General features: G+C 49.1%; 1 long non-coding RNA gene and 1 pseudogene across 1 annotated transcript; one reads left to right on the top strand and one right to left on the bottom strand.

Moving 5' to 3' along the window:
* The first annotated feature begins 14773 nt into the window (after positions 1-14773).
* The window catches only part of LOC136544671 (uncharacterized), a 28775-nt pseudogene continuing 21858 nt past the window's right edge, over positions 14774-21690 (top strand).
* LOC136547461 (uncharacterized) lies at positions 19709-21548 on the bottom strand. Its single transcript, XR_010781567.1, has 3 exons — positions 21141-21548; positions 20733-20816; positions 19709-20353 (listed from the first exon to the last, which is right to left on the bottom strand). It is a non-coding gene; the product is annotated as an uncharacterized lncRNA (long non-coding RNA).

Raw genomic sequence — 21690 nt, 5'->3', positions numbered from 1 at the left:
CTGCTCCAGACTTTCCTCTTCGGAAGCCTGGACTTCATCGCCGATCAGCTTAGCGTACTCTGCCTCTGCGAGGAGGCGCTCGTCCTAGCGTCCATTGGAGGAGGAGCACCCTCCATCGGCCTTGGGCCACTCGATGACCTTACCATCGAGACACTCGCGCTTCACCTTGAGCCCATGCTGGGCTTAAACCCCATGGTGAGTTATCTAAATATTGTTCTTTACTCACTATTTAACACCTTTTGGTGACTCTCCAGAGGGACCCCGTTGTCCCCATCATGACCGCCATGCGACCGGTTCCCCTACTGCTTCGCGTCCACCATGGACGCGTGCGCACAGGGGCTCCAAAGGATGCTGACGCCGCCCCCTCTCATGTCCAAGTTCATGGGGATGGCATGCTATGCTCCTGCCTTCTTTCACGACCTCGTTGAAGATGAGGTCAAAAGTGATGGCTCCAGCATCGGCGACGTCGTGGCACCTGGCCATCCTCTGTCCCGGGTGTGCGCTATGGCGGACACCCCAGGATAGCCACCGATGGTAGTGGAGTCTCTATAGACTCACACCCCTCTAGACCCCCATGCTAAGGCCCTCACTCATGCGTAGGAGCACGACGAGGAGTTATGACAAAGGCGGTAGAGCCAGCCACCACCTACGCTGGTGCGCTCGACGCAACACCCTGCGCCACATGCACATAACCCGGCGAGCGGCGCTTGGGGTCATGCCCGTCATGTCTAGCATAACATACTGGATAGAGGGGACAACCCCTCTCAGTTTGCTTGGGCTGGTCAGAATATCGCTGCTGTGGCGATGGTTCTGCGCGGCCTCCCCGAGCCTGTCGACCCCTAGGAACAGGCAATCCACCGCAACCTCTGGGCACTGGTGGAGACCATCACCATTCAACAGGCGGAGAGCTCTAGGTCGCGACACTGGCTCATAGCCTGTTGCCCAACCAGGGGATTGGGGCTGCACCAATCGAATCGCTCCGTCCATTCACCGTAGCAGTTGTCGGGAGTGGAGCAGGAAGTTGTGGCTGCACCACAGCCCAACCCAGCTCCTGCTCCACACCGACCACCTATGCACGAATGGCTCAGGCTGAACCATGACCCGCATAGCGTCATCAACAATCGATGCCACGCCTGGCATGATGATGACGCCTATTGAATGGTGGTGAGACCAGGCAGCATGAGCCTCGGCCTAACCATCGAGGAGTGCGGGGACACATACCCCAGGCACCATGGCCGACCAAAGGACTAGAGCCCTAGACCGAACGGCCTAGGGCCATGGGCCTTTGGCTGTCGCATCCAGAAAGCGTCATTCCCACATCGCTTCTGACCGCCCACCAACATCGCCAGATACACCGGGGAAACGAACTTTAGTATAATGGTCGAAGACTTTTGGCTCGCCTACTGAGATGGAGGAGTGGATGATGACCACTTCATCATACAGTACCTCCCCATCTGCGTGGGGGAGCATGTTCGAGCATGGCTCGAATTTCTTCCGCTCGACAGCATCCACGACTAGGCAGATCTCAAGAGAGTCTTCGTTGGAAATTTCTAGGGGACATATGTCCGTCCTGGGAATTCCTAGGACCTCAAGAGTTGCCAGTAGGAGCCCAACGATTCCCTACGGGATTACATTCATAGGTTCTCAAAATGGTGCAACTCCCTTCCTAATGTCATCAACGCGAACATCATCAATGTGTTCCTCTTTGGGACAACCTACAAGTCCTTGATCCACAAGTTCGACTGTTTGAAGCCTCATACCACTCGTGACCTGCTTGACATTGCCACAAACCACGCCTCCAGCGAGGAGGCGGTCAGAGTGGTCTTCAGCTATGGTTGGGACATAGGCAAGGCTAAGCGCGAGGACAAAGGCAAGGGCCCCTCCGCACAAAAGGGCAAGAAGAACAAGAAGGAACGGAGTTAACCGAACAACTCAGCTTTGGTCGCCGCGGTCGACCATGCGGGCAAGCAGCCCTAGTAGGGCCAGCCCGACCACCTCGATAAGCTCATGGAGAGTCCATGCACCAACCATGCCTACCCTGTCAAGTACCTCTATAAGGACTATGAGCTCCTCAAGCACTTTCTGCGGCAGGCTGACAAGCCAAAGGAAGGGAAAGGCAAGGAGGAGGCCAAGAAAGGAGGCACCATCCACTCCAAGCACCAGCACAAGGTACGCTACAGAGAGGCATGCGCCGCCGAGTCGGTCATCCCCTCTTTCCTTAGCTGGTCGGACTCGTCGATCACTTTTGATCAAAGAGACCATCCTTCCCACGTCGCCCGATCGGGTCGCTACTGAAGGGGACCGTGACGCCTAAGAGAGGGGGTGAATTAGGCAACTTAAAAATCTAACTCCTAAACTATGACCTCTTTTTCTAACCCTAGCAAAACCTATGTAATAGATAATCTATCTAAATATACAACTATGGTTTTGCTAGTGTGTTGCTATCTCTACCGCAAAAAAGAAGGAATACAATCAATGTAAATGCGGAAGCTAAAGAGTAAGGTAGAGATATGCAAACTCCCATCGATGACTCTAGTATTTTTACCGAGGTATCGAGAAGCGCACAAGCTTTCCCCTAGTCCTCGTTGGAGATCCTGATCGAACGCGTTCGGTCGTCCCAACCGTTAGAGCTACGATCAACTGATCGAACGCTGCCAACGTCCGGTCACATGCCATCGGACGCGTCCGGTCGCAAGTTTGCCACTCTGGAACCTTTCTGTACTCGATCGAACGCTGTTGTCCAGCGTCCGGTTGATTTGCCGCCAGCATCCGATCAATGTTGAATGTGTTGCCGGAATGATGAACAGTGCCATTGGTGCATCCGGTCATTTTTAGTACTCAGTGTCCGGTCACTACTGCTGACGCCTGCTGTTGCCGAGCCTCTTGATCGGAGCGTCCGGTCACTTTCCTCCAGCGTTCGGTCACCTCTGTGAACTCGTTTCTTCGCGATCTTGCATACGGCTTGTTTCCTATCTTCGTGCTTGGACTTTGCTTGATATCTTAGGTCTTCTCTTGTGCTCCTAAGGTCTTGCTTATGGTGTTGATCATCGGATCATCACATCGCCTTTGTCCAAGTCACGTCTTGCACCCTATTGAACTACAAGACAATCACTTGCAAATTCATTAGTCCAACTTGGTTGTGTTGGTCATCAAACACCAAAATCCAAAGTAAATGGGCCTAGGGTCTATTTTTCTTACAATCTCACCCTTTTTGGTGATTGATGACAACACGACCAAAGCAAGCAAATAATAGAATTTTGAAATTTGAAAACTACCTACTTGCTAGAATGTAATGCAAGGGGCAAGATTATATGATGCTAAAAGATACCACTTGTAAAACTAAAGGATACCACATTAAAAACTTATCTTGCCCTTGGAAACGTCCCCTTGTGGCATTATGGATTTAAGTCTTGCTTCCTACAAATTCTCCCCATTACATAGGCTAATCCATAATCCACTATCCTCCCTTTCTCGGACCATTACCACTTGTAAATTATTATGATCAAGTTTTTGGTCCTACAAATTAATGCTTTCTTTTGGTCCTCTAAATTCTCCCCCTTTGGAATCAAACACCGAAAAGAAAGACATTAGTAGCACAAGAGAGGGTCAAACTTTGTGATCCTTTGTATGTAGAGTGGAATAGGTCACAAAATTTGACTCTCACATTATATAGATTAAGCTCCCCCTAAATATATGCATACATATGGTAGAAGGCAAAGCATATGCATAATTGGCAAATTATTGCACAAGGGAATTTAATCTATATAATGCATGGAGAAAGCATATAAATATCAAAATGAAATCAACATGATGATATTGGTTTAGAAATACCACATGTGAAAACCAATTTGATTTCTACCACTTGCAATAGGTGGTGGATATTTGAAGTATGATGCTTAACTCCGGGGACTCCATTTTCCTTGCAATGAGACTACTACACACATGATAAGCTTGAAAATATGTTAGTCTCAAAGCATCCAACTTGTAGAGTAACCTCCCCCTAAATTTGTGCACACAAGTATGGATTACTTGTAGGAAACATGCACATTGATTTTAGAGTAAAAAATACCACTTGAAGGATGACATCACATGTATATGAGAGTCATTTTTGAAGGCTATATTCAGGAAAAATTATCTACAATTTCGAGGAGTCCTCGGCGTAGCTGGCGATGTTCGAGCACCGAGGAGTCTCCGGCGTAGCTGGCGATTTCCGAGCACCGAGGAGTCCGGTCAACTGGTCGGCGGTGAAGTGAGCATTGAGTAGAAGCGACCGGCGAACAGTCTGATCAACTGGTCGGTGACGAAGTCCATGAACCTAGCGGTTCGACCAATTGATCGATGGAGAAGTCCGAGCACCAGGTGGTTCGATCACCTGGACGATGATCCTGCAATACAAATATGTAGAACGAGTAGTACATGATGTAAAAATATATAAACTCCGGAGAAAAATTAGCAATGGCGATGAAATAGCATATGCAGCTCGGCGATCAGTTGGTGTGAAGATATATTTATATTTAATATAAACCGCCCGACTAGTTAGTGTGTAGCTGAGTCTCCAGCCCTAGCTAGCCTATTAACCATAACACGGAGCGCGAAGCCCATGTGCGTGTAGGAAGAACAAAGCGTCGCTAAGGAGCGGCTGCCGACCACCCATAACGCAGAGGGCAAACGCTCGTGCATGTGTAGGGAGGAGCCGGAGATAGGGCCATCTCTGGAGGCGTTCGAGCATCAACATGACTGTTCGGGGGGTCGAAAAATCATTTGGAGAGCAAACATGGAGAAAACAGCTCTGGTGATTAACATAGATTGGAGAATATTTAGAAAATATTAAAGCGTGACTTAGCTTTAGACAGAACGTTTGGTCGGCGGCATATGGCGTTATCTGGTCAGTGAGAGGATGGACGTCTCCAACCTGGTCGGTGAATTTGCCCCGTAGGGCATCTTGGTAGGCGGTGGCAGCGTTAGTGAGCCCAAAGGGTAGAGCCGCAACCCCTAGAGTTTTCTGAGCAGCCTCCGATAGATCTAGATCATAGGGTGGTCGGCGCTGAACAAGCGTGTCTAGAGCCCATTCGGCGATGGAGAGGCAATCAGTGAGCTTCTGACCAACCTGATCGATGGATGCGATTAGATCGTCGTTGTTGATCTATCTTCTCTGGTAGCGAGGAAGTAGGTGGCGTGTTGTCGATGAAGGTGACCTCAGAGGTGATTTTGAGATCAGATCTACAGTCATAGGTGTTGGGGTGATCGACACAGAATTGATCTGCACCAGCTTGATGAGCTCTCCGACTTCGTCAGCGTTGATGATCCACGAGATCAATCCGACTATGAAGATCTAGACGGGCTATGGGAGGGACGAAGAGCCTACGAAATATACCATCTTGTTCGATATAGAAACAACACGCATGACCCTACCTAGCACGCCAACTATCGACAGAATATCATCGGCAGTCCTCCGAGGGTATTCTACGAAGGTAGATTGATCGGTAGAGAGGCGTGTAATCAAGAACAAGAAGGCAACAAAGACACGAGTTAGACAAGTTCAGGGCATCGGTATGATGTAATACCCTACTCCTATGGTCTATTGGTTTGTATTGGCTAAAGTATGATATTGCGTCAGATTGGAGGGGGTCATTGCCCACCTTATATAGTCCAAGGGGCAGGATTACAAATCGGTTAGATCTCAGAGATAATCGAAAAGTAATAACAGATTACAGGAATCTTGGGATCATATGTATCCCAATAGATCTCGTAGTATCTTCAGGATATCTTCACTGTATCTTGCGGGAGGCGCCGAGCAGAGTTGTGCCCCTCAAGGGTTTGTCTTGCGGGCTAGGCCGCCCCTAGGGGCGTAGCCCATGTGGTCTGTTGTGGGTATCTAGGGTCATACCCCCACACTAGGGTACTTTGGAGCGCCACCTCGGTCTCTGCTAGGGACTTCTACAGCGTCGCCTCGGTCTCTGCCTGGTGGACCTTAGCCATCTCAAGACCGCGCTTGGCGGCAGTCGCCCGCTCCTCCACGAGCAGCTCCACCGCCCGCGCCCCAGTCACCTCCGCCGCCCAGTCTTGGGAGTCACGGCAGGCAGACTCTAGCTCGTGCTCGAGCTCATCAACCCGGGCATGCTCCATCCGGAGGAAACAAGACTTGTGGCTTGACATCTCCTCCAGACCCTACAGAACAAAGAAGCAAGCATGCTAAGGCAACCAATGAAAGACCAAGGAGTCAAGGACGAATGCAGAAAACTCACCTCTATGGCACGAGGTAGGTCGGCTGAGACCGCCTGCAAGATGGAGTTGACCCGCTCTAGGGCCTCCTCTAGCTTCACCCTAGTTTGGGAGAGATCGAACTCCATCGCAAGTCCTCTTCCCCAAGCATGTCCTAGAGTTGACACTCCTGCTCATCCTGAAGGATGAACCGAACCTTCCTTGGGTCCTCAGGGTAGGGCCACACCAGGTCAGTGGCCCCCAGCCCGCTAGAAGGCCTAGCCGACAACTGGACCACCACCAGCTCCAACGACAGTGCCGGTGGCTCCACCTCGTCACCAGCTTCGCCGTCGAAGGGGATCTCCACCACCTTGATTTCATGGGCCATCGATAGACGTTTCGGCTCCAGCCTAGCCGCATCTCCCCCTGGCACCTCTAGCTCTGACCGAGAGGGTGAGCCATGTGGCCCTCCGCCTGACACGGCAGGGTGCCTAGTCTCCCTCTCCTCTTCCACCATGGCCAGTGATGGAGGGGCCACAAGGGTCACCTCTGATGCAGCAACCGCCACCACCGAGATCGCCACCATCACCTCCGCCACTGCCGCCGTACTAGCGACCGGCTAGGAAGGCACCGTCCCCAGAGGGGAAGGACGCGCCGCCACCACCCTGCTCTCCCTGCCGCTTGCAATGGCACACTACAGGGTAGGCCTCCAATCCTCCTACACGGAAGTTGGGGCGATGCTCAGCCCCATTAGCATCTGCCACTATAAAAAAAGTATAGGTCAGTCGCACTCCAAAAAACTCAACAGCGAGATCGAAAAGAAATAAAGAAGGCATACCGAGATATAAGTGGTAGGGCTCTAAAGCCCCGACCTGATGGCAACGGGCCCACCGGGTGAGGACCACTCCCGAGCTATGACCCACGGCCCCTCACTTCAACTAGGGGGGAGTTGACCTGAATGGCTCCCGCTTAGCCCGTAGTCGCCACGACCGTTGGCTCGAGGCGTGCTGACCGAAGCAACCGGCGGGGCGTCCCCTAGTTATGGGTCGTGCGCCGGTGCCAGCCCCGAAGATGCACGGGTACAAGCCTGCTCCTCCAACTGCCTAGCTTGCTCCGCTGTGCCCAGAGCAGGTGGGGACAAGGCCAGCGAGTCCACCAAAGGGCGCGGTGACTGCGTCCGCTTTGCCTCCCGTTCGCCGATGGCATCCATGCTCCCGCCATGCTTCCTCGGCACGGGAACATCACCGCGCCTCTCTGCCTCCCGCTTGCCGCTAGCAGATGCAGCCACAGGCTCGCAACGCACCACCGAAGTCAGGACCTCCCGGTCTCTCTCCTCGGAGGAGGAGATCACGTTGTCACCCACCTCCGAGGGGTCCTCCGACTCGAGCTCTGCCCTGATGTCACTCTTATTCTCCCTAGCCTGCATGTGCAGGGCGATATCATGCTCCTTCTGATACTTCCTTCGAGCCTCCTCATCTCTCTTTTTCTTCTTGGCATCTGCCGCCTCCTTCAGGGTGGCTTGCCGAGCCACGCCTTCCGGCCCCTTCGGAAGGTGCGGCCAGGACTTGTAAACTCCAAGTCCCTATGAAATGGATGACTCAAAGTCAAGATATGGGAGAGCAAAAGGGGAAAAGAACACGTAAGTGAAGAGAGGGGATAGACCAGATTGGACTACTTCATGGCATTGACAGCTCTGGACTTTCCATCAAGGGTCTCTGTAGGCCTCAGCTACAACAACCGGTCAAGACGACTCTAGACCTCGTCATTCTCTAGCTCCTCCAGCGACGCATGGTCAGGGTCCATCGGACCACTGTACATCCACATCAGCCATGTCCTCTCCGCCAGCAGAGCAACCCAATGGTGGAAGAAGGTGTGGAACACCCGCACCCCATCAAGGCCATGCCGCATAAGCTTCTGAAGCTCTGCCTCGATAATCTCCACCTTCTTCTTCTGCCAACCGGTGGGGCCCCATGACCAGCTCTCCTACCTCTTTGGCCTCCCCCTAGTAAAAGGTGGGAATGATGCCTTCACCAGGTTCCTGATGTAGAACTATTCCCCATGCCACCCCCGATTGGAATCACAGGGGGTGTACGCGGGGTATGAGCCCGACATGCTTAGTTTCTTCTGTAGCGCGAAGCCCTCCCACCGGCGTGAACCTAAGTGGCTTTCCCTCCAACAATGCTCACCCAAAGAACATCCGTAGGAAGAAATCCACGTGCATCTCCATCCCGAGGAAGGCCTCGCACACGGTGACAAATCCGGCGATGTGCAGCACCCCAGTCGGATTGAGGTGCTGTAGCTCCAGGCCCCACTCATTGAGGAGCCCACACAACAACCAGTGTGCAGGGTATCCTAACGCACGCTCATGGAAGGCAAGGAAGGATACAACCTCACCATCTCGAGGTCATGGGAAATCCTCTCCGTAAGAGCCCTCCAGTACGCCACCTCCTTCGGCGGCAGAACTCCCTTCTTGGTGAAGGCGGCCAGCACTGACTCTCTCATGACGGATGACCTCTAGCTCAACATTGTGCTCTAGATTCGTCAATGGATCTATGAGTTTTCTACTCTCCCTCGCTCTCCCCTTTTCTCTCCTAGGAACCATCGTGACACTCAAATGCTCTTGGCGAGAAGGGAGAAGGAGAAGAGGCGGCAGATGAGGAATAGGCAAAGGAACGGAACAGAAGCCCTCTCTCCTTCCCCTACTTAAAAGAAGGAGGCACGGTAGTTGGAAAAGGTGCAACAATTGGGGAAAGACAAAACGACGGGGCGAAAAACCCTCTCCCTTTCTCCATTCAATGCGGATGGGATACAACGAGATGCTCTTTAACCGATGGGACGCACCCTGCCCGATAGAGCGGCTCTTGGTCAGACGAGACGTGGCCTGGGTATGGCCCACAACTACTGCATGTCGGGTGTGAGAAAACAAGGTGCAACTATGCGCAGGCGGCCCTCCGCCTTCCCAGGCAGGACTTGGAAAGGCCCAAACTATGGGATCTCCACCCAGGAGAGACCAACAGGCTTCCTGAGTCAATCGGACGGCTCAGGCGAACGACGAGAGATAGGTAAGGAGCAGTGGGACGCCCCATATGGGCCATGCCGACTCCATCACAAACGACGAGCATGGATCCTGGTCGGACATTTCTGATTGGAGCTCCTCAAACCCCGTCACTCGAGTCATCAAGATAACATTACTGACCCCCACTATTTCTTTATATGATCATTCATTCATCTGCTGTCATTCAAACATTCATGCAACACATTCATTCATTCCATACATCCAGAGCATTGCATATGCAGTTAAATGCATCACAATGCTCTGTGTTGCATCATGAAGCAGCAGTTGCCTCATTCAACATGAGCAACGATCAACCGGGGTTCGAAGGCTGGCCCACAAAGGGCTTAAGGCCGCCTCACATCAAACAGAGCTAGGGGAGAAAACATAGATAAGCCCCAAGCGGCCCTCGCCCAGTCTACCCTAAAGCAGATAGGGTCATCTCAACCTTCTCGTTTGATCCTAACCTCAAGCCATGCCCACAGAATCTCCATCGAGGGGAGGCCAGCGGGCCACCCGAGTCAGTCTCTAGAACGACTCAGGCATCTGCCGGGTTGCGGGTTAAGGGGCAGTGGAGTGCCACATGAGGGCTATGCCGACCCCATCATGAACGATGGACCCGAACTTCACTCGAACGTGCCCATTAGCGAGCTCACCGAGCGCCTCACTCAAGCCATCGAGGCAAGCGACGTTAGCTTAGCCCCTTCGGTTGTGAGAAACCGCAGACGGAGTAATGCACAAAACTCAACCAACCCCTACCAAGCCCAATGGGGCTCAAAGGCTCAAGACACCCACTGCCACGGCTGTGCCTGGGTCCGTGACTCTGACTCGCCCGATCCCTCGGCGCGCCCAATGCCTGGATCCGCAACTCTGACTCGCCCGATCCCTCGACGTGCCCGATGCCTGAATCTATGACTCTGACTCGTCCGATCCCTTGGCACGCTCGATGCCTGGATCCGCGACTCTGATTTGCCCAATCCCTCGGCTGCACGCCTAGGTCCGCGAGTCCATCTCGCCTGATCTATCGACTATCCATCGGCTACGCCCAACGCCTCGACGATGCCAGGATCCGTGACCCCGACTCGCCTGATCCCCCGGCGTGCCCGACACCTAGATTCGCGAGTTCATCTTGTCCGATCCCTTGGCGCGCCCAACACCTTGGTTAGCGACTCTGACTCGCCCGATCCTTGGATCCGCAACTCTAATTCGCCCGAACCCTCGGCATGCCCGACGCCGCGGTAGACGAAACTCCGTCTCGCCCAGTCCATCGGCCGCGACCAAACGCCTAGGACCATGTTCCTGGAAATGATGGATCAGAAACTGGAAAAGGAAGGCTACACCCACCAAAGTGCACACACTCATGCCCGCTGACAAAACCCCACAGGTGATTCTGCCCGAATCACCCGGGGGCTCGAGGGCTACACCCGTGGGTGCGCTTGTGCGCATCCACTGATAAAACAAAAAATTCTCCCGCTAGCAGCATGAAAAACCCCCGGACAATTCTACCTGAATCACCTAGGGGCTCGAGGGCTACATCCACGGATGCGCTCGCGCGCACCCACCGTCAAGACAAAAATCCTCCAGACAATTCTACCCGAATCGCTCGGGGGCTCGGGGGCTCCTATCGGGTTCATAAACCTGGGGTTCCTCATGGACCGGCTTTATAGCAAAGGCTCAGCCCAGCAGACGATGTTGCGAATAACGCGTAACTCCTGGGCCAGCCCAAATACCTAAACAACAGGCCAGAAGGGTGATCCAATCTCCGACTGGAAGGCCTCACTAAGGAGGAACATCGCTCGCTTCCGACTCCGACCTGCCTCTCCAACCGGAAGGCCTAGACAAGGAGAAACAGCGCTCGCTTCCGACTCCGCCCCGCCTCTCCGATCGGAAGGCCTGGCCAAATACCGCTTCCGAACTTCGACCCGCGTCTCCGACCGAGGATGCACCGAACCCCTGCTTACAGCTCTTCTCCAACTGGCGTAGTAAGAGTCGACTAGGACCAACCGACCGAGGACGTCCGCTCAGTGAGGACTAGGAAACAGATGAAGCAAGTAAGGCAGGGCACTCAAGTCGACCGTAATACCGAGGACCGTATCCTACACACCTGTAGGACAGTAACCGACAGGACATGTCAGAAGGGTGCCCTGTAACCTTCCAGACATGCTAGAACCCAAGCAGTGTTATGGCCGCCGACATTTGCCCTACAGTGTTGTGGGCGCCATCGACTCCCATACCAGACAAACGTGGTAAGGCTCTTCCCACATGCCTCTAGGCATCAACAGTGTTGTGGGCGCCGTCATTTACCGTACATGGTGAATACGGTAAAACCTCCCACATGTGTCTAACAACGACAGTGTTATGGGTGCCTACCATCATCTTATACCCGACGGCGTGAGCAACGAGACTTAGTAGCATACGTACTCTCTCTCGCTTGTAATGTCATTCCCTTCATCTATAAAAGGGGATGCGCTCTCTCCCAACAGGGAGATCCATCAGTTCACTTACATCGATTCACCCCCTGCTAGCTTTAGACACTCTAAAGCTATATAGAGCGCACGTTCGAATACTTAGCGCACGTAGGATCTCTCGTCACTCTCAGCCCTTCGGTCCGGAGTTCGACCGGATCTCTTGCACTCCCCATCTTTCTCCCTTCCGTTTTGTAACCCCACAGTAAACTTCGAGCACCTAGGCTCAGGAATAAAGTCACCGACCGACTTAAACTGAACGTAGGGCACGTTGCCTAAACCAGTATAAACCCTGTGTTATTGAGTGATAGGCCACATCCGATCACAACGTACAACAAAACTATAAATATTTACGTGTGGGTCACTTTCTGCACCGACACCAAGACTGTCACGTCATGTAGAATGAAATAAAACATGGATGAACCCCCTACTCTTAATGGGGAGTTTCATTCTATAGTTTCATACACATTAAATTTCATGACTCATAAAGAGTTGGTATTCGTGCTAAGAGAGTTTTATCTCTATGAAACTCACTTCTTCTCTCTTCTTAAAAGTCTTGCCACATGGGCCCGGCTGGTTGGAAAAACGGCTTGTGAGAGAAAAACACTGTTATTTCGTTGAAACGGTACGGCTAATAAGTTCAAACGAACAGGGTCATAATAAAAAACACTTATGTGGAAGCTCATTAAATATAAATAAAACTCTAATGAAACTTCCATCAACACTAACACTAACACTGGTCTAAGAAAATCCCACGACAACCCGAGGTATTCGTGTGGTTTCTAGCAGGGACGTAGCCAACGGTGGGGCTAGGGGGCTTCAGCCCCCCTACCCATCCTGAGCACGTTGAGTTTTTCTAAGTCCTGCCTTAAAATTTTATGCATACATGTATTAGGTAGGAGGGACTAATGTTAAGAGAAGATAAAAAAAACTCGATTCTTCTGTTGAGCCCCTCCTAAATTTTTTTCTGGCTTGGTCACTTATTTCTAGAATGGTCGAGAGCTATCATGCGCGGATACTGGTATCCGGTTTAGTACGTATCCAAAATTCTTAGTACTGGTCGGATACATATCCATGTAGTATCCGAGGCGTATCAGTATATACCTATTGATTACGGATACGGACCCCTCCAGGAGTATCCGCGCTTTGATATATTTTATGGGCAAGATAGTAACTCATGTCATATTGTGTTCCATTTACGTTACAGTGTACCGAAGGAGCTTCTCTTGCTTGAATGAACAGCAGTGACTTGTTTTTAGACTGATATGAAACAGTAATATTCAGTACGTAGCAAAATTTCCCGAACTTCAGTTTTCAAATAGAATATTTGGCTTCAGTTTTCAGACCACATCCAAGCTTCTAGGATGATGCAACAGTGATTTAATTTATATAAGAAAAGCGGCTATATTGTAAATTAGCATGCACTATGCTGTGCACTCGGTCCATGAACCGTGGACCGGGGAGGAGATGTGAGAGCGGTGCACCATGAACCGTGTCCATGACAAAGGTGTATTTGGAGTGTATTTTTGGATTTGTTTTTGTAAAGAAAAACGGCCATAATGCAAGCATGACGTCGGAGATGATGTCAACTAGCTAATAAGAGAAAGTTCGGCACGGACGGCTGCTTGTTCCATGCGGAGGAGCTCACGGTGCCATGGCTTGCTCGCCGGCGCTGCTCAGAACTTGAGCTACAGGGCGCGGGGCTGGTGAGAAGGGGTGGAAAATACGGAGGAGCTCACCGCGATTCCGATGCGGAGTGTCTCGGCGTCGATTACTACACGGAGAGCTAGGGAGCCGAGGCGAGGCGGGCGGCAGCTCCGGCGAGGTTGCGGGAAAAGGCATTGCGGGTGCGGACTGATGCGAAGGAGCGGTGTCGCGGCATCTTCGTGTCTCTGCGGACTTGACGAAGGAGCAAACGAGACCACGAGCGCCCGCGTGGGATCCGAGCACGCCGTCGACTCGAGGGGGCGAGGTCGTACAGCGCAGCTGACCCTGTCGATTGGGCCTCGGAGCACGGGCCTTCATCGTCGCTTCGCGAGACGACGGGGAGACCGTCTCTAAGCAGAACGGAGGGGATTTTTGTAAACTTGTCAAGATAGAGACGGGAAAGGACGACCGCTGTACGTGCCCTTATATGTAGATGCGTCACCATGGTCAGAATGACGTAACCATCACGTTCGAAGCCTAAAAGACTTCGAATATCTCTCAGTCATGTGCAGTCTCTTCGTATAAGTATAGGTCTAGCTTGTGCACTAGGACGTGTGTTTAAGTGTGTGCGTGTGGTGGTGTATAAATTCAGATACTACGGCTTGTACTTAAAGAGTTGAGGGCCTATTCTGCTGGTGGTATTTCGAATGATTTCGTCTAATTCAATAATATTTCTGTGCGAAAAAATAAACCAAAATAAATATAAATCGACTGAAAAATAGATGAGCAGAAAGTGATAAAAAAATTCAATCAGGGAAGTAACTAGTCGGTTCCTAGATCCGACTTGTCTCCTCTCTCCCACAGTCCTCTCCTAGTTCAATACTACTTTATCTGCTGCAGCCATTTTGACGTTACCGGCACTTCCCTCTAAACGTTACTAGTATTTTTTTTATAGAGCTGATTTATTATAAAAGAAAAATATTATTCTATGACTAAAAAATATGACTAATTTTGGTTTATAAATTCAAGCAAACGTAGGCTAAGCGGTTAAACACCACTTATTTAGTGGTACTACGTTATTTTATATTAAAATTATGTGTACTTATTATTATTAAAAAATATTCTAGACGTAGCCCCATGTTGCTGGGTAATCGGCTGGTCAGCTTTGGGTGGCTGATCTTTTTTTTAAGCTAGAGTAGTATTTTTTTTATTAAATTTCAGTATAAACAATATTTTTCAATCATTAGCGTAGAAATTTAATACCAGCCGAGTGGCCGTCCTACTGCTAGCGAGCGCAGTCAATGGGAAAACGAACGGTTTTACCGGCGCACGCCTGCATTTACTTCAATCTCTCGGGAACTCCAACAGCCGGCCGCGTAGCAGAGGAGAGCTTGCAACGACGCGCGCCATGAGCGCTGCGGACGAAGAAATGGAAGCTGAGCCTGAGCACGGATCCACGGGCAAAGATGAAGGCCGTGCTCAGCTATTGGGAGTCGGTGACCAAAGACGACCGCACGCTGAGCAAGTTCGATGTTGGCTTCCTGGAGCACAAAATATTGTCCTGGTCCATCCAAGCAGGGCCATTCCACAAATTTTATGGGCTCTTGGGTCAGTAAGACACTAAGGGCCTGGTAACGTAATATTTGAATATGACGATTAAAGTATATAATTTGTAGCATATATTTAATTTTTTTTTGAAAAGGTAACAGTACATCAAAGAAGATAAAAAAAACGGCAAAATAACTATGATGGTTACCTCAAATAAAACTACGGTGCTTCAGTGCTTTTTAAAAAAGCGTCTTCGGGTATTTCTTGATGCAAAATCTTCAAGAACACTTTCAAGATCAATTGTATCTAAAATATCCTTCTCAATACTGCACATAGCCAAGCCATTTAATCTTTCTTGTAGCATAGTTGACCTCAAACAATTTTTCAGTAGCTTCAATTTGGAGAAGCTTCTTTCAGCTGATGCTATTGTCACTGGAATAGTTAACAGAATCTGATATGCAATAGAGGCATTTGGATAGCAATCTGCAACTTTAACAAAGTGAAGAATCTCAGATGCTGACATCAACTGATCTGGCAAAGTTACTTACAACACTTTCAACTCAGAGAACAAATCATCTAACTCAACATCAGACTTGTTGTCATGAGAAAAAGTATTCACAAAAGTTGTGCAACAGTCTCGTAGATCACTATGATCTAAGAACTTTAGATTTTCCGAATTGAATAAGAAACCAAATATTTTCTCAAATTCCTTTAGCTGATCAAATCGACTAGTCAATGAAACAATTGCATAATCAACAATAACTAGGAAGTAGTCATCATTGAAGTCATCTATAGCTGACCGTTGTAATTCTTCAGTTTCATCATCTTGTTCATCAAATTGCTTCTTTCTTTTACCTTTACGTTTTGTAGGAAATGTTGGCTCCACATCCAAACTAGATGCAATGGATTTTGCAGTTTCAATACTTGCACTTAAGCCTGTGTCTCTATACTTCTTAAAATATGATATGACCCCTTCTATCTGTTTCAAAGTACTATCCAAGCACACAATTGGAGACTGCAACTTTTTGCTCACCATGTTAATAACAGATAAAATATCTTCCTAAATAACCATACCAACTAAAAATTCAAAATTCTCAATAGTGGTTATCAATGATCCAGCTTCACTCACCGATTTTGGGTCCTCGATACAAGTTCTTTCCACCTCCTTCAGAGCTGATCTTATTTGAGAAGCTTGATACATGATAGGTTGCACACTCTTTATTCGACTCTCCCAACGAGTATCAGACAAGGGTTTGACAGTGAACCTCTCAATATGATCGGTCAAAATTTTCCACTTTTTAGTAGATCGTGCAAACAATGCATATATCCGTTGTATGACACCAAAAAAAGTAATAGCTTTTCTACAGGATTTTGCCATATCACAAAGAACAAGGTTCAGACTATGACATGCACATGGCATATACAATGCTCTTGGATTAATTTCAAGCACATGTGCCTGCACACCTTGATGTTTTCCCTTCATATTGGAACCATTATCATACCCTTGACCTCTCACATCATCAATGTTCAAATCAAGAGACTGCAATGCATCCAACAGTACATTAAAAAGCCCCAATCCTGATGTGTCATCAACCTTTAAGAACTCTAGAAAAAATTCCTCTACTATTGGAATGGCACTTGACATACTAACACACCGCACAATTAGTGTCATTTGTTCTTCATGACTCACATATGGGGTACAATCCAAGATAACAGAGAAGTACTTGGCATCTTTTATGATCTTTAAGATATGTTTTTTCACAGCATCAGCAAGCATAGCAATTAACTCATTCTGTATCCTAGGGCCAAGATAATGATGATAGATTTCATTATTTTGAATGCGCCTAATATGTTCTTGCATGACAGGATCAAATTCAGCAATCATTTCCACTGTGGCCAGAAAATTACCATTATTTGATTGATAAAGTTTTGCATTTGTTCCTCGGAAGGCAAGAGTTTGTTTAGCAAGAAACTTCACAGCAGAAACTATTCTTACCAAAACTTGTCTCCAACGCTCCTTCTCTTTTGCAATTTCCCGCTGCATTTCATCCTCAATTGTTTTATTTTTGCTCAATCTAATCCGAAGATCATTCCATGTATTCATGTTTGTCAGATGCTCCACACTGTTCTCATGTTGTTTTAGTTTCTCACTCAAATGCTTCCAATTCCTCACTCTATCATTTGCTAATAAATAATTGTTCTGATTTGATTTGAATAGCTTGCAACAAAAACAAAAGACCTTGTCCACATGTTTACAGTAAACCAGCCACTTCCTGTCAACAACCTCTCTATTAGTTAACTTTCTGGAGTAGTAAGCATATGAAAAACGCCTATTACTGGGATCACTAGGAAATTGTAAATCCATCTCTCTCACAGGCCCTTTCTCAATTAAGATATCTCTTTTGATATTATTAAGATTTTCCCATGTCCTAGGATCAAAGATAGTCAACATTGATTGTTCATCAATATATAAATTTTCTGTATCATCCGAAGGCCGCAAATTTTCACCTGATCCCAAAATGTCCTCATTAGCATCAGCTTGCGCATCTAAATTTTCCTCCCCTGCAGCACCTTCATTAGCATCAGCTTGCACATATAAATTTTTCTCCCCTGTAGCACCTTTATTGGCATCAGCTTGTGCATCTAAAATCTGCTCGTCTGTACCACCATCATTGCCATCAGCTTGTGCGATTATTGGTTGATCATGTTCCTGCCCCTGATCTTGACTGACTTCGGCATTTCTTGATGTTGGAAAAAACCTATGCAACGCACCCTTTTGCGATTCTCTGGATTGAAGTTCTTGTTTTCTTTCTTTCCTTTTTTGAGCACTGGACTTATGTTTCTTTGGCAACATCTATCATGATAAAAAAATATTGAATTACAAATTAAATCCTTGAAGCCTAGCCCTATCCCCGTAAGAAGGTATTGATCTGTACACTAAAGTACTACTGAACTGCAATCAAATTGATTTGTTTATTTAAGAGGCCTGATACCTTTGCCGACTTGCCGTTGCCGTGAAGATGGACGCCGCACCGCAGGCCACGCCGGAGGGACGTCCGAGACTCCGAGCTCATCGCGGCGCTCGCTGAGGGCCGCCTCGGCGCTTCGGCGGCGCGGGGCTAGAAGTGTTCGAGCCTTCGAGGCCGAGCCAGACGTGCCCGAGGCGCTGATGGGCTGATGGCGCTCGTTGTCCTGGCACGTATTACGTATATACAGGAACATGGGCCAGACGTCCTCGGGCTTGTAGCACGCGAACTCGATGAGGTACACCGGATGGGCCGCTTGAAGTAGTAGACGGTGAGCAGCAGCAGCGCGGTGCCGAGCCAGGCAGTCATGGGCCCCTAGCCTCATGGGCCCATGGGCATCGCACAGGCTGTCCCCCCCCCCCCCCCCCCCCCCCCCCCCCCCCCCCCCCCCCCCCCCTAGGACGGGCCTGCATCCAAGACGTCTTCAACAAGGACCTCCTTAAACAGCTGGTGAGTGATCGAGTCCACTCCAGTCCACCGCATGCATCTTTCTGCTTGCATTGTTCTACTGGTATCTAGCGACTTGTATATTTTTGGTGATTATTATATTTATACCCCTATGTATGTTGAAATTTAATGGTAGTAATTTTACTCTTCCATTCAACTTTGTGATTTGTGATTTTGTCCTAATTATTTTAGATCAAAGGTTCCGTTTACCTCTTATTTTAGATGTCGTTCGAAGGAACCAGAATAATTTTTAAAAAAATCCCCATCTGGAACCCTCTCGCTCGCTGTTTCTACTCTCCTACACCCCCTCCTCATTCCTCTCTCCCTCCCGCTCGGCGGCGCGAGGCAGGCAAGCCTCCCGTCGGCACGATGCCCAGTCACGCGGTGCGGGAATGAGATCCTCTGCAGTTGGCCACATGACTTCTCTCTACGGTTGCTGAATATCTGGGCGTTCATTCATATCTAACGGTGGCCAGAGCATAAGTGCTGCCCTCTCAGCTAGCTGGGCTTTGGCCCAAACAACGGAGCTGTGTCCACTCCAAAAAAAATGTACAACAGAGCAGCTGCATTTTGGTTCTGGCGCGATTACTCGATACTTTGGCACCAGAACTGTGTTTTTGGCGCGAGAAAGGAAAGGGCGTGTGCCGGGATCGGACTGCTGCTGCTGTGGTGCTCTCGATCAGTAAGCAGGTGGACTTTTGCACTCACGTCATCCCTTGCTGTGACGTGTTGTTCTAATTTGATTTTCTTTTTGTCCTCCCTCACTGGATTTTGCTGGAATTGATAGATTGAAGGGGATCTAATATGGAAGCTTGAAGGGAACATCAACTTGCTTGAATGAAAACAAAATTTGCATATTTAACATGAAAGAAAATAGGTGTGTAAGGCCATGATTGTTTTTTTGTGGTCCAACTAATTTAGGGATAGATTGTAGTTGTTCAGTTTACCACCTAATATCATGTCATCTTTATCTGTTTTCTTGTAGGGAGGGCTTGCTTCCTAATCTTTTGCCTCAAGTCGGCATGGAGTTCAGTACTATAGATGAGGCTTGGATGTTTTGGATTAGCTATGGGGTCACAAAGGCTTTGAGGTGAGGAAAATATACACAAACAAAAGAAAGTTAGATGGAAAGGTTAGTTCCTGTAGATTTGTTTATGCAAATGAGGGTCAGAGAAAGCCAGATAAAAGAGATCATCTAACAAAGTGTCCAAGAGCTGAAACTAGGACCAACTGTCAAGTTCGCATGGGACTTATAATAGACAAGAATAAGAGAAATTATAAAGTGATCGATCTGTTTTTGGAACACAATCATACCCTTCAGCTGCCACAAACCTCACACTTGATGGCGTCCCAAAGGAAAATTTCAGAGTTACAAGGTTTTGAAATTGAGACGGCCGACAATGCTGGAATTGGGCCTAAAGCTGCTCATGAGTTGGCTTGCATCCAAGTTGGTGGCTCAGTTAATCTCAGTTACACTCTTCAAGACCACAAGAACTATTTACGGGGCAAGCGGCAACGGGAGATGGCATATGGTCAAGCACGAAGCATGCTTATGTATTTTCGGGGAAAAATTGCCGAGAACCCATCATTTCAATATGCACTGCGGCCACTAGGCTGAGCGTCGCGATGGCGGGAAGGTAAACGCCGGCGTGATGAGGAACGGTGTCGACAGCGCAGCAGCTTCGTCGGCGCGCAACAGCTTCGTCGGCGATGAGGCTCGTGCGTGGTGGCGGGGAGACGAGCGCCAGTGCCAATGCAATTCCTCCAGGAGAATGACTAGATGTAGATCAGCAGCCAACAGATTGCAACTCTCAACCCTCAACCTGGGTCCCTGGCGCAGGCTGTTCATGTTGTTGCATGAATGACTCGTAGGTCTCCACCCTAGTCTTGGATTCAGGCTGTTCGAGTTCATGCATGAAACCATTCGTCATCGCAAGGAAATCCTTCATATGCAGTTTCTTCCACTCCTGTGGGCAAGAGATAATCTTTGTAGTTAGCAAGCACAAGGCCACATATGTACATACCACATTTTGGGCTATGGGTGTAAATGGAAACATATAGATGAGGACGTGGAAGACGTATTGATAAAGAGTAGTTGCCGGAATTATGCTAACAAATTACTACATTCACAGAGTGTGGTTGCAATGGGAATTTAGATCCTGAGGATGGCAATGGCTGATAGAGTTCAGCATTTTATAGGATCCTAAGGTAGCTGCAGTTCCCCTATGGCCATAGCGTGACCATACATTATAGATAGAATTCACGAGGATCAAGTGTGGGGATTAAAGAATCAGAATAATCACATAGCGTTAACATCCCAGGACTGCAGGAAACAAGTCTCCTCACCTCAAAATCCCATTCGCCATAAATATTGGGGTCATCTGCATCACTCCATACATAAGCGTCAGCCAGCATTTTATCTGAAGAGTCCTACAATGCAAAACCACATTTCTTTTAGCAAAGCACCTCTAGATGAGAAATCACAGACTGCAAGTAGTGCTAGTATTTCCAGGGTAAAACAAGAACCAAACACAATGAACGATGGCTTTCCAGTTAAAATCCCCTACGATGGCATTCCAAGGATGAACAGATGAGGGGAAGCATGATCGTTCGTGCAAAAGTTTGTAGAGAACAAGGTATTCATAATTGACCTGGTAACTGAATTCCTAGTAGAGTTGGTTTCATTCCTTCACTAATCACCATATATTTGCCTGTATATAATAATGGCTCAGATCAAATGCCAGATTTACTTACAACCAACGATATCTAACTCTTGTCCTCGTGCACGACACGCTCGGGCGCACCCAGGCCAGGCCGGCAAGCGTCGCATCGCAAAAATCCGGCGCGCCCAACCACGCCACACCACTAGGTCTGGCGGGAGAGGCGAGCACATCACAACGCGGCGGGGCGATGCCGATGCGAATCCGATGCGGTGGCGAGGATTGAGGAGGAGGCGCAGGCGCGGCAGGCAGAGGCAGCCGACCCACCCCGGGACGTGGACGTGGTGACGCCTGACGCGGTCGTGGGAAATCAACCCAACGGACCGACGTGGCGCTTCGGTGAGGTGCCCGGCGACGACGGAGGAGCCGCGCGGCATGGGGAACGAGCGACGACGGAGGCGGAGGTTGGAGTCGCGAGGGGATAAGAATGGTGCGGGATGGGCTCACATGGGCCGGTTTGAGGCCTATTAGTTTAGTTTTCTAGAGCTCATCCTTGGATCTAGTATCAACGGCTTGGATGAGAACCGCAGAGACAAGTCGTATTTGTCAACTATAGACGACCTCGTTCCCGCGGTGCGGCGTCC

This window comes from Miscanthus floridulus, chromosome 3, assembly GCF_019320115.1.
Source record: "Miscanthus floridulus cultivar M001 chromosome 3, ASM1932011v1, whole genome shotgun sequence".
NCBI lineage: Eukaryota > Viridiplantae > Streptophyta > Magnoliopsida > Poales > Poaceae > Miscanthus > Miscanthus floridulus.
Note: the sequence above shows the minus strand (reverse complement) of the source record. Positions and strands in the feature narration are given on the sequence as shown.